General features: G+C 39.9%; 1 long non-coding RNA gene across 2 annotated transcripts; it reads left to right on the top strand.

Annotated features, from left to right (window-relative positions):
* The first annotated feature begins 4,874 nt into the window (after nt 1-4,874).
* On the top strand, nt 4,875-13,169 carry LOC135279187 (uncharacterized). 2 transcript variants are annotated; one of them, XR_010346487.1, is made up of 6 exons: nt 4,875-4,995; nt 6,477-6,563; nt 7,249-7,329; nt 8,008-8,102; nt 9,114-9,224; nt 13,093-13,169. It is a non-coding gene; the product is annotated as an uncharacterized LOC135279187 (long non-coding RNA). The 2 variants fall into 2 exon arrangements; XR_010346488.1 differs by lacking the exon at nt 7,249-7,329.
* The last annotated feature ends 164 nt before the right edge of the window (nt 13,170-13,333 follow it).

Here is a 13,333-nt window from a genome sequence, read left to right as displayed (position 1 = left end):
ATTATTACAGATATAATTGTCCAAGGTTATGGAGGTCTATAGATGTCTTATTTTCCGTAGGCTGGTGCCCTTTTATGCTCCTCTTTTATAGTTAATGCAATGCCTCATTTAATAATTTAAAAATAATTTATTGGAGTTAAATTGCTTTTTTAGAAGGCATAATCTTATCATTCTCATTTTTATAAGAAACTCATTTTAATTTGTTTGCTGTGCCGTTCTCAGATGAATTTAGGAATTTAATGGAGTGAAAATTGAAGGCTGATGGCATCAATGAAATTATTAATTTGGTAACCGAAAGATTTATTTGGTTGATTTAGATGGAATTTTCAATACCCAATTATCTTTGGACTCTATTAAAGAGTGAAGCCCAGCCAAATAACAGTTCTCACTCAAAGTTCCCCGGGATGAATTGAAAAGGACATCTTCATTATTGCTATTGATGTTAATGTGGAAATCACTTACTGTTAATAATCCTGAAGGACAGATAAAGGCTTATTTTTACCCTCAAGAAGCTAGGTTCCAAACCCTAAAAATGTTATCTTAGTGAATGAATATTACCTGCAGATAGCAGACTTAGCCATGCAGAATATTTTAACAGTTTACTTTTATCTCTACCAAGTCCCATTAGAATAATTTAGCAGAAGGAAAATATCTTTGTCATGCAAATAAGTTTGATATTTTTAATAAGGGTGGAAATGTAACTATATAAAGAGTCTATCTGCAAACCTAGATTTGAGCATACAAAAGAAATATTTATTTTCTATTATATTCCATCAGCTTTTGCTATTAGAATTTTGAAGAACTCCTCCACAAAAAACACCCTTTTGCAGTTAGTATTTTTAAAATAATTATTTTCCTAATGCCCTTTGCCAATATAAACATTTATATATTCCACATGAGTTGTTTCCTGAAGAGAAGCAAACACCAACATGACAGCACAGCCCAGTGAAAGGGTCACAGGCTTTTTCTGTTGTTGGAAACTGTCCTGGCTGACAGAGCTGTAATCTAGAGAAGCACATTTCTCTCTAGTTCTACAGCTGATAAATCTAAATGCAGGAGAAGAAACTGCAAATGAAGCATTGTCTTAAAGTTGGTGTCAGATGTTCAAGACAATCTTAGGGGGTTTAGAAGTCAAAAAAGGAACGTGTTCCCACCCAGACTAAGAATACACAGTAAGGATCTAATTGTACAACAGCTCAAGATAGTCAAATACTGACACCCAAACCCAGCCTGGATTGAAGTGATCATTGCCAATTCATAGACAGATTGCATTGTTGTGGCACCTGGAAGATTCAAGCTGGATATTGGCAGCATAAGAAAGAAAATTTCTTTGCACTCATTTTTTTTTGACATGAGGAAGAGAGAGAGAAAGAAAAGAAAGAAAAGAAAGATTCATACAAAAATAAGTTTGCTTCACAAAGTGCCAGAAGTTTATTGCTGGAGAATTCCCCTTGTGATCCCCACAGCATAAGCTCTCCCAGTCAGGTAATGTCAATCATATATGTCAGGTACACACCTTGGTTCTGGACATTCAGATTTGGGGTTGAAATGAGGACAAGAGAGATGTAACAGTTTAAACTAGGCTTGGAAATAGTTAAATAACTCCTGCAGGAGGATATAAATATTAAAAAGACACAGCCAGGGAATCAGGGTCTCTGCACTGGGCTGCTGCAGATGTGGGGGGTTTTGAGGTGTGTCAAACCAGCAAAGAGCAAACCTGTGCATGGGTTACCCACAGAGCCAGGCCAGAGCCTTCCGTCCCAGCCAGCATTTATTTCTTACTGTCCCCAGCCAAAAAGTTTATCCCAAGAGTCTTCTTCTCTCTCCAGAGCTCGTATTCCCCCAAACATCTTCATTCAGCAAGGACCTATCCCTGCTGTGCTCCAGGTTTGTTTTCCACCTGGGTGGGTCCACAGCCCGTCCCACCCCCCACTCCCACCAGTGTCTGCAGACTTTTCTTCCCCCTCAGCCACAGGCAGGGAGCTCTCCAGCTGTCCCCAGTGCACACTGACATTATGTCCACATTGGCATTCACCCCCTCTGTCCACAGCACTGGCAATGCCAGCGAGGATGGGTGAAATAAAGATGTTTTAAAGTGGCCTAGGAGAGAGAAATTCTGCACACATGTTTAATTAAGCTTTCAGCATTTGGCTGCTGGATCCCAGCTCAGAGAAGCACTTGGAATGAAAGCTGCATGTTTTGTTGCAGCTCTCAGCTCTTCCTGAATTTAGAGGTTTGATCTTGAGCCCTGCTGTAGACCCCTCTCCCTGTCTGTGCTATATATAATTTGTGCAGCTGGATACAGGTGAGATCCTCTGGTCAGGAGGCAGTCAGAGCACAACTAGCATGAAGAGTGAAGCACTATTTGTGCTGGCAGACAATATCTCTCAGATCAAAGAGGGCATTATTTCCAGAGTGAGGAGAAGAATAGGTGCTGCCTGCAGCATACCTGACCTCTGCACAAGAGCTTGCAGCTCCTTGGAGCTCCACTGCCAAGTGTCACAGGGAAAAACATGCACAGGACTTGAGGAGTGAAATTAAAGGGAAAAAAAGATAACTACAATATAGTCACATGACTGTTGGGAAAGGAATTCATATAATATTCCCCTCCTAAATATCATGTGAAATATTTTGATGGATTCTCTAACTCTTGTAAGATTGTTAAAGCTGTTCAAGAATGAGTAGAAGGGGTACAATTCCCCTTCTTTTCTCCTTCCTCTCACCCTTATTAATTTAAATCAATTTACAGAACCTTTTACACCACAGTTGAAAAGCTGCCTCCATTCTGTCATCAACAAAACATAACTTGCAATTATTTTTCCTACTTTATACTCTGTACAAGGAAGAAAAATGCCTAGAACTGTATCCCAAACCAAGAATCAAGCTCAATTCATTTAATTATCAACAACAGAAAGTGATTCTTGCTTCTCAAAGAGCTCTGATATAGGCATAATTAGCTCATTTAACCTCAAAGAAATAATTAGCCAACAAGAGAGGACAAGAAAAAGAAGTTAAAATGCCACAGCAGTATATTTTCCCTGTTTCCTAACAAGACTGTCACCACATGGAAAGGAGGGCTGGCTGATGCTGACTTGACGAGGTTTTTTGCAAAATAAGGGATTAAGGCACGAACAGAAAAGCTCCTCAGTTCCACCTGAAGGGCAACACATTCATTCAGACATTTTTCAGTTCTGAGAGAACTTTCCCTGTGTTTTGGGGCTGATTCACATTTGTAAATCTGACCCCCCATCAATTGCCCAAACCACGTAAAAACTGCATCACACTGCAAGAGACAACCACCAAACCAGACAGAAATTCAAAAGCTGCAAAATGCATTGTCTAACCTATTAATGACTGATAATTCTAGCAGAAGACACTTCACTGGAATTAGTTCCCACTGGTTCAGGCCCTATGATGCAGAAGGAAATGACCTGTTTGCCTGGAAGATGTCCCAGCCTGGCTCTGTGGCACTGCAGTGTCACTCACAGAGGGTTCCTGAGGAGTTCTTGCTTCTCCCACCTTTCCTCTCCCTCTTCAGACTCCTGGGTGCTGTGGTGCTGCCCCTGTCAGATGTCCAAGATCCTTTCTGAGATTTAGAAACCTCTTCCAGCTGCAGTGCAGGGAGCATTTTGACTAACAGCAGAAGTAGCTTGACCCTTAAATCTCTTAAAATTTTGTCAGAACAGCTACTAATTAATTACACTTGACTTAAAACTTTACCGTAATTAATCTGATCAACTAGGAGAACTTCTGAATCCCTCCAGTCTTTCCAGTAATTATATATTCCTAAAATAATGTTTTACAAGCACACAACAGAAAAGTATGGCTAAAAGAGTACAAAATACACAAAAAAATTCGTGCAGAACTTGTTCAGATGTTACCATTAAAAATACATAGTATCAAAGCAAAAACTTTTCTTGTGTCTATGGAAATGAAGTCAGTGGCTGGTTATTTTTGGCTGTAATGAACATTCTAAAAGGTTTTACTGTTGATTCTTGATGAGCTGTCTCCAATAGCAGGTTCAGAGGGGTTTCAGAGTGGGCTTTAGGTGTTGAGCTTGTTCCTGGCAGAGCTGAGAGCTCACAAGGTACAGACACGGGGTTTATCTGAGGAACCACTAAAAGAGCTGAAGCCTCAGCAGCAAGTTCAGACAAGTAGGATGCTTTGTAGTCATGCTACAAACCAGTTAATAATTAAAGTGCTGACAAAACCTTAGCTGCAGTATCATGAACTTGGCTGTTGTAAAAACACCGGGATTAAGTGGAGGTGTGTGGGTAATAAAATCTTCAAAGAGACAAATTGTCTATAAATGTATAATTATGACTTTCTCAAGGATTTTAATCTGTGTTTGTATTTTACTCAAGTATTTAAAGGACCATTGGCAGAATATTGTCAATGTTTCAGCTACAAAGTCTTTCAAACAGCCTGAGGCTTTTTGTGTAGCACATGCTAGTTTCACTATTCAGTGAATATAATTTTTACATGATGTAAACAACGTCAAAAATCAAAATATTGGCGAGAGAGGGAAAACAGTCTCGAACAGAGCTGCCATCCTGTGGAGGTGGTACAAGCCCCCTGGTAGTTGTGAGAGCTGGCTCACTCTGAAGTGTTGCTACTCTGCATTTCTACACAGGACAGGTGAAAAGGCAAAGAAGTGTAGGAGCTTGGTTGAGATTTTTTTCAAAGCTAAACTCATTAGCATTTGGCATCACCCTTGCAAAACATAATTGGTGTTGAGTGCACCTGTTTGCCCATGCATTCACAAATGCCAATTGACTGAGGTGCCATCCCCAGCAGCAGCACAGGTGTGAAGGGAAGCCTGCAGGTGGAATGGGCTGCAAGGCTTCCTGGGTGCAATTAAAGGGAGAGGATAAGGGATATCACAATACAGCAACTTTTGTTCCACTGTAGGTACAGCCAGGCTCACACGAGGCTGTTTGTCTGTTGGGGACCACATTTTTCATGCTTTTAGGAATTGGCACACTAGGATCATTGGTGAGTTTTAGAGAAGCACTCAATTATTTTTAATGTCTAACACACCATCCAGCTGTGGGCACTTAAATACCTGGGCAGCTTTGACCCTCAGTCAGCTCGAATAAAAGAACTTCTGTAGCTACCCTTGCCTTAAGGCCTTTCTCTGTTTTATTTTTATTTTTTTTTAAGTTCTGACTGTCAGCTGAAACATTTTCATTAGCTAGGCAACAAATAAGCTGTTCTAACAAAAGAATGGGCAAATGCTTCTGCTTGAGAAGGGCATGTATTTCACAAGTGGCCAAATGCTGGTGGCTTTTTTGTTGCTGCTGGCTGCTCTTCAGGCCATGCTTGAGAAATGGCAGGGTGTGAGCATTGTGTTTGTTCTGATCTTCTGTAAAAAAGAGAGGGAAAGGGTGAAGGCAAGAACAGGCTATGAAGTGGTTCAGTAGTGTCAGGAAAAGCATCTCTGATGAAACAGCACATGGCTCAAGGGAGTGTGCTGCAAAGTGGTGTTAACATTAGCACTTCAGTGCTTGTAAATTATACATTGAAACACAAGGCTCACCTACAGGAGATTTTCAAAGAGCCATAAGGCAGCAAAATATCCTCTGTGGTGTTTTATGTGATTGGCCAGAGAGAACACAGTGGTCAATGCCTAATTTTGTACCATTATAACACTCAGAAATGTGCATAGCTCACAAAATTTCTGCTGATACGTGAATAAACAGATACCACCAGTGGATGGGCACACAGTGATTGGTTTTGGAAAGGAAGATATTTTTATCATTCTGTATAAAGACCTGCTGGTGGGTACTGATCTGTACCCCACACTGTTACTGTGTACATTATAGCAGCTTAAGAACAGGTGAATTAGTAAAATTGTGGAGACAAAATCTGAGATGTGAATCGAGATTTGGAGAGCTTGCAGATACCTGTATGTGGTAGTTTTGGAAGTGAGAGAGACAAAAGAAGAGTCCATTTAGTTGTGTCAGTATAAACACAGCACAGAAAGTTGTCATGACAAATCCACAGTCATCTTACTAGTTCCAAAAAATATATGGCTGCATGCAATGAAATAGCTGGGTAGGAAAGAACATTCCTAAGATGTTGCATATTTCTAAACACAGCCTTGTCATGAATTAAGACTAAAGCCAAGCATTTGGTAACCTTGAATCAAATATTTATTATCACTTTACTGCCTCTATATACCCTTTTCCAGTTGCTCAGAGGAATTACATCAGTACTACCACAGCTACTAGAACTGATACTTACTGGGAGATTGTGTTTCTGGGAAAGGTATTTCAGCCCCATAAATCAGCACTTCAATTGTTGTAACTTACATGCTCCTTATATCAGGAAATGTTCAGGATTCTGGGAGGCAAAATGTGAATGGCAGCACAAATAACAGTTATTGTCTCTCTTTGTCTTTCCTGCTATTTCAGTTTTGTATTGTTGGAAGAGGAGGAGAATCAGTGCACTGAGTTACCTTTGTCTCCTTGCAGTTTCCGTGGGTTTGGATACTGGTGTTCATCAGAGATGGGCTATTGAAATTGGGTGGATCCATCGTGGCAATTCCTCTGGTCCAAAAGGTCAGGATGCTGCAAGAACCATTTGGGGTTTTCCATGTCCCTTTTGCCCATGGCTGAACAGATTGAGTGGCTGATGCCACAGGAACCTTCCAGGGCTTCTCCTCTCACCCAGATATGAGAAAACCCCCCTGGAACTCAGTATGCCCACATAAATTCCATATTGGGCATGTCCTTGAAGAGAGGAGCCAGTGTTGCCTCCAAATTTGAACAATGCTTTAAATAATAACCTTAAAAGATTTATTCTTATTCCTATAATTTCAAGCATCAAAAGCATAACAATATTTTGGTTCTTTCTTTTGTTATGTTTCTCTTCTTGTCTCAGAAGGTAATTTTTAGTTGAGGCAAGGCCAGAGACAAAGCAAAATAGATGAACTGAAACATATGAGTACCAGGATTTCCTTGGCAATGATAATCCTGTCACAGCTGTCAAAATTTACTTCTTTATCCATATGACATTTTAACAGGCTGGAAACGCCACGTTAGAATAAGCAGCTATAAAGGACTTGGTCCAAAATTACTATCAACTGCAGACTCTTCCAGGCAATATATGGTTTACAAATTTCACAGAAATTGCTTTAACAATACTGCATTTGATTTTAATGCTCAAAAGCTTAGCCATATCTCTTCTCTTTTATTATGGCAAAGGTAAAATATGCACTTAAAAATGTTAATTTTGTTTCTGCAGGGATCCAGAGGAAAAGATAAATGTAATTTTTTTATGCTAAAAAATCAACAGCACAGGGAATGTAACCCCTTATTAGGCTTGGTGAGTCCTTGTGGGTTTTATCAGTTTGTTGTTGAGAGAGGAATCAAAACCAAATTCTAATATTTGGTCCAGCTTCCCTTAGTTCAAAGGGAGATGAATTCTGGAATGTGTGGGTGAGATTGCCAGTGCCTGTAAGAGCTCAGCCCTTGGCAAGGCAGCTTTGCAGTGCTGCACTGGTGCTGCCATAGTGCAGCAATATTGCACTCCTGGCCCGAAGTATTAACATTGAAAGCAGGGTAAAACCTCTCTGTTAGTGCTGCTGCAAGTGGAGATTAGAGAGACAGGTAAGGGCAGAGGGAGTCACCTCCCTAGCCTCTGGATCACTTTGTAAAATACATTTTCCTTCTTGAAGTTTCTAGATATGTTAATTTAATAACCTAGATTGGATGGGACTTCCTTGGTAATTCCATTCCCTGCCAGCTTTGTGAAATTAATACTTGTATTCTCTGTTCTGTACAAAGTTGTGGGTAACATTCAGGTGTGGATGTCCCCTGTGATCTGGTTTGTACCTGAAGAGGGTTTTAAATATATAGCAACTGAGCAGCTTTCTGACAGGTACAGGGGAATCCAATTACTGTCTCTTCACCATCACTGCCCACTTTCCTTCTTGGCTGCCCTTTGAATGATGTGTTATTGCCTGTCTTCCCCAGCAAGGTCTTTATTCAGGATTTTTTTCAGAGCCTTATTAATGTGGAGATTAAATACAACACAAAGTTGTAACGTTATCACCAGAGGAACTTCTTCAGGCTGTGAATTGCTGTGCTGCCCTGGAGGTAAACAAAAAGTCCTGCTCATGTACTTGTCACTTCCAGCATGCTTTATCCAAAAAGTTTCCTTGGGGTCAGTGCCAAGCTACCAGAAGGACTTTATATATTTAGATATTTTTGTCATTTCCTCACATTAAACTCTTACACCTTACAAAGACACCTCTCCACACGTCTCAAAACAAAGCAATTTGTGAATCTGTAGGTCAAACCACAGGTAAAAAAAATTAAATAAATGTATTTAACATCACTATAGAAGAGGCATTTAAACTGGATAGAGCAGATTTTTAACTTTTAATTCTTGCATCAGCTATGCAATTGCTTTATCCTCTAACTGTAAATAAGGCTCAGTTAAACTAAGCAGCATCTCAGGTGAGCTCTGTCCTTGTGAGATTTAATAACAATTTCAATCTGGCAAAATAGCTTTAAAACCTTCCACCAAATGAGAATAAAGCTGGCAGAACATAAGGACAGAATATACCTGTATCTTTGTCTAGCCCAGTCTTTCCCCTTGTTCCTAGACTGCTCAATACTAGAAACATGCAAGGCTGAAGACATTGCAGGTCCTGTGGTCTCTGAAGCCAGGGATGAGTGAGCCATGACAGTGATGCAGTGATTGAAGAAATTGCTATTCAGGTGTCCAAAACATCACAATAATCCTGCAGGGCTTTAATACAAATCTGTGGTTTTTGTTTTTTTTTTTTTTCTTTAATGCCTGTTCTATATGGTATTGTAATTATTTCCAAAGAGTTTACTCTCTGTTGTATCTTTTCCTCAAAGATGAAGGAGAGATGCTAGGCAAGACTAATCTGGCATTAATATATTCCAGTGCACACTTTAAAAAAATCCCACACTCTCTAGGTCATCTATCTCATTTTACTTGCCCAGGGCTAATGCAGGACTGTGCTAATTATACCAGAGGATTCAGTCTTTAAAAGTGTCTGCTTGATGCTATATTTTCCAATATTGATTTTAAAATAATGCTGGCTCATGATGTTAATGTTCATTTGTACTCTACAGATCATTTATATATAGAAGACATCATGAAAAAAGTGGAAAAAATTGTTTGAAATTGAAAGATGACCAAACAAGATAAATTAGTGTTAATATTAAAAATGAACTTCCTGTGAGGTATGTATAAAACACCATGTCCCAGTGAATAAAGTGAGCATTATTGTGTTCTTAGAATGCCTCCAGAACTTCTGTTCTGTAATAAGAAACAGGAGAAGTTATAAGACATCTGTGTCTTGACAGAAAGTTTAGTCTCAGAAGAGAGAAATTGCAGCAGCAGTGGGAGGGAAGCAGGGCAGTGCAGAGTTCCAGGGAAGCTCCTTGCCCACCTGAAAGCAGCAAATGTAGGGATTCTGGAAACCAGCCCCAAATTGCTTGAGTGTGTGGCATCTAATAAAGTGCTCCTGACATTTCCTTCTTAGTCTGATGGGAAGATGTATTTGTGACAGACTGAGAAGTCTTTCATTTAACATGTCAGAGTACATTTAGTTACCCTGACCAATGCTCCTGCAGTCTGAGCAAATGACTCTGAAATGCAGCAGGATTTCATCTTGGGTTTGTACTGCATGAACCAGGGCTTGATGTGGGGGCAGGTACAACCACAAAGTAACCCAGGAATAAAACTCTCAGTCTGTCTATGGAAATCTCATTGCCTTCCATGATCTCTGCGTCTGTGGGACTGATTGTGAAGCTGAAAGCTTGCTCATTGTCTGCAGGAGAATTAGTGCTCCAGTTAATCATCTTTATGGCTTTATATAAAATAACATGTTGGATTTTTTATGATAATGATGTAACATTAGGGAAGAGAAGCAAATGCATTTGCACTCTGCTTATTGTGTGTGTGTGTGAATTCAGAAGCCCTGTAGAACATTGGTAGTTTATGCAGATGTTTAATGAGCAAAAGTAGCTTAATCCTGGCTTCCAGGATAGCCACAGACTATCCATGCCCCTCTGCTCCTGTCACATTATTGCAAGAGATGGGTGGTCTACCATTTAGGAGAATTATTTCTATTTTCACAGTCATAATGTGATTACATCTTCACTATTTAGCATATACTTAAATGAAAAAGGAGATGCAGGGAGAGATGGCATAGAGAGACACAGGGAAAAATCTTCCTGGGATCCTCCTGATGCCATTATAAAGAGCCTAATTGCCTCTGGGCAGAGTCAAAAGGTCCAGAGTTGCTAGACAGTGTATAAATTCTCCCTGAAGAGTTATGATTATTCTCAGCAAATACAGAGCTCAAATGGCTGTTAGATCATCCATGATGACAGCAATCACTAAGGGTAGAGATTCCTTAATGACTAGAATCCCAAATTACTGCATTTTTACATGCTATTCCTAATATTTCTCAATGCTATTTGTAACATAATTAACTAAGTTCATCATGACCATGGAAAGCCAGAAGCAGTGTGACATAGTAATAAGAATTTAGTATATTATAATTAACACCAAAATGTTATGTATGTGCTTCCTTGGCCATGTGAATTGAAATTACTTGACATATCTTGGTGTCTGCAACACATCACGTTAAGGACTTGTTCTTGAATCATCCTTTTGAAACTTTTCTGTGGAGATCCCCTTCTGCTTTCCCTTTGGAACACTCAGCCTGTGTATGCCTCTAACACAAGGGCGTTATTTTACCAGAATCTCAGTAAACTTTGCTAGTCCATGTCTGAACAAAATGCAGATGTCCTCTGTCTGCTGCTGTGAGCTGCTCTGAGATGCACAGGGGTGCTGTTGCTGCTGCTTCACCTTCCCTTCTAAATCAGGGAGGATTTTGGTGGTGCTGCTCTGAGCAAGGGCTCCTATTTGAACTGATTGTGTATTCAAGGATGTGCTGGACAGAACATGTTAAATTAATCTGTTCTTCCTTTGTGTTCTGCTCCTCAGTGACTGGGATGGGGCAAGTGGGCTCTCTGGAACAACAAGGAGATGTTTTGTTTGCTGTTGGCAGCTGAATATCCAAAGCAGAGAGAATTCCAGAGACCCAAATGGGAGGAAGGCGGAGGAGATATGGGGAGGGTCCCAACAAGGACTTGTGAGACTCTAGATCGAGCAGAAAGACTGGAAAGAGCAGACAGTAGGTGCCAGGTGACAGAAAGGACAGAGAGAAACTTACAGAGGATTAAATGTGATGGGTTGGAGTTCCCAAAATCTGAAAATCAAGAGGCAAGGATGCACCTGTAGGGACATAATTAACTAAGCAGGAGTTACTTAAAAACACTAATTTCTGCTCCTACTTCTTAACATCTGTATCTTAATAAATTCTGGCCATTTTTTGACTGTAAAGCTTCTCCATGTTCTTTGGCAGGATCATACAGGGGAGGTCCTATGCATATCTGTCTCCAGTTGAGCCATTTTGAGTCTCAAGACAGAAGCTTTTTGCTCCTGTGTACTTAAACACTTCAGATGAACAAAGAATTCCAGAATGTTTATTTATTTTATAAAAAAGACTTGAGTCGTAACTGTGATGGTTTTGTGCCTCACAGACCTGTTTGTACTGGATATGTCCTTGCACAGTGCAAATAATTTCCTGTCACTGTCCCCCACCAGGCTGGAACCTGGGCAAGTGCAGGTCTCTCCAGGGAGAGCTGAGGCACATCCACGTGGAAACTGCTCAGTAAAACATGGTCAGTGGGCAGAGTAATGGGTTCTGTGAAGGGTCAGCCCTGGAAGTTTGTCAGTGATGGAATGTAGGGCAGCCACCACAGACATTTATAATTGGTGTTGAACAAGTCTGGGGCAGTGATTCCCATGATTTATCCCTGTCTGTTGGGCTGGAAGATGAGGTCCAATTAAGGAAGCTCTAAGTCACCATTAAAATAATATAAATAACTAGATAGTAGTGGATGAGAGCTACACATTTTAAATAACTTGCTATTGATTTTGCAAAAATTGATGCCATCAATATGGTGGGAGTAAGTCAGCACCATTATAAATTCAGCAAATATTCCTGAAGTAAACAAGGCCACAAAGGACAGAGAGAAATCAGTGTATCTGTTTGAAGTGGAAGGAATCATTTTAACAACAACCAGGTTTCAGGGAGGTCACAGATGATTTTTGGAGACACCATGCTGATGGGTGTAATTGCCTTTAAAATAAGGTTTCTTCTACTTAAGACCAATTACTGCCAGTTTTATTATTTGTCTAAAATTGCTTGAAAAGGGCATAAACTGTTTCATATTGAAATTGATAACTCTGGAGCCTTGCAGCTGGCTAACCACATTTCCAATACATACAATTTATAATCTGAATATTCAAGTGCTTTCTATATTTCTGTATTGATCAAAATTTCTTTGTAAGTTATGTACAAGCTAAAAACTCAGCTATTTTACTTTATGCTTTTATAAATTGCTGACAATAAGGGGGCAGCTGCTTAGGAGACGTGTAGATATAGATATATATATATATATAGAAAAATTGGGAAAGAAATATCATACTTTTATGGTAGAATGCCATGTCCTAGTAGAGAGTGTTATCTATAATTGCATAAATAAGCATGTGAGTCTTACAACGCAAGCTTGTGTCACTGAAATAGGATTCTAAACTCCCCTAGTGGCTAATCATTCCTAATTTAGAATTCTGCAGTTGCTCATGTTGCTTTTAGGGTGGAAATATCCCTGCAGGGCCCATTGCACTGAAGAACTGGGATCTGGTTTATGGCTAAGCAAAAAAAGTTGTTTGGTTTTTAATGTGTGATGAGCTAGATTCCAGGAAAGGAATGCTCCCAAGTGGAAGGGCCCAGGATGAATTACCAGGGTGAATCTAGCAGTCATTGAACTTAACCTGCCTTTGCCCAGCCATGTGTAAGTACAAAAGGGCAAAAGGATTTCAAGGCAATCTCAAGCAACAATTTGACTGTGTCAAGCCACAGAAACAGGACAGTTAGACAAAATAAAGAGTGAGTGTTCACATTTCCCAAGATTTCCTATATGTTTTTGTTAAACTCACTAATTAAGGCCAATTTTTTGCTCCTCCATGCAGATAAAAAAGCTGGGAAAAGGCAGAATGAGGGAAAGACCTGACCCACTCCAAATGCCCCAGGGTGTCAAAAGTGTCCCCTTCTGGAAACATGGGGATGGTGCTGGGCTGCAAAGATTCTGTGAGTATTGGCTAAAGAACTTTGTGGGTTTTACTTCAGTCTCATTTTGGAACCAGAAATAAAGTCTCAAATGTATTCCCAGGAAGGTGGTGGACAATTATCTTTTTAACTTACAAAGGGAAT

This window comes from Passer domesticus, chromosome 12 (assembly GCF_036417665.1).
Source record: "Passer domesticus isolate bPasDom1 chromosome 12, bPasDom1.hap1, whole genome shotgun sequence".
Lineage (NCBI taxonomy): Eukaryota > Metazoa > Chordata > Aves > Passeriformes > Passeridae > Passer > Passer domesticus.
This window is presented reverse-complemented; position numbering and strand designations above follow the sequence as displayed.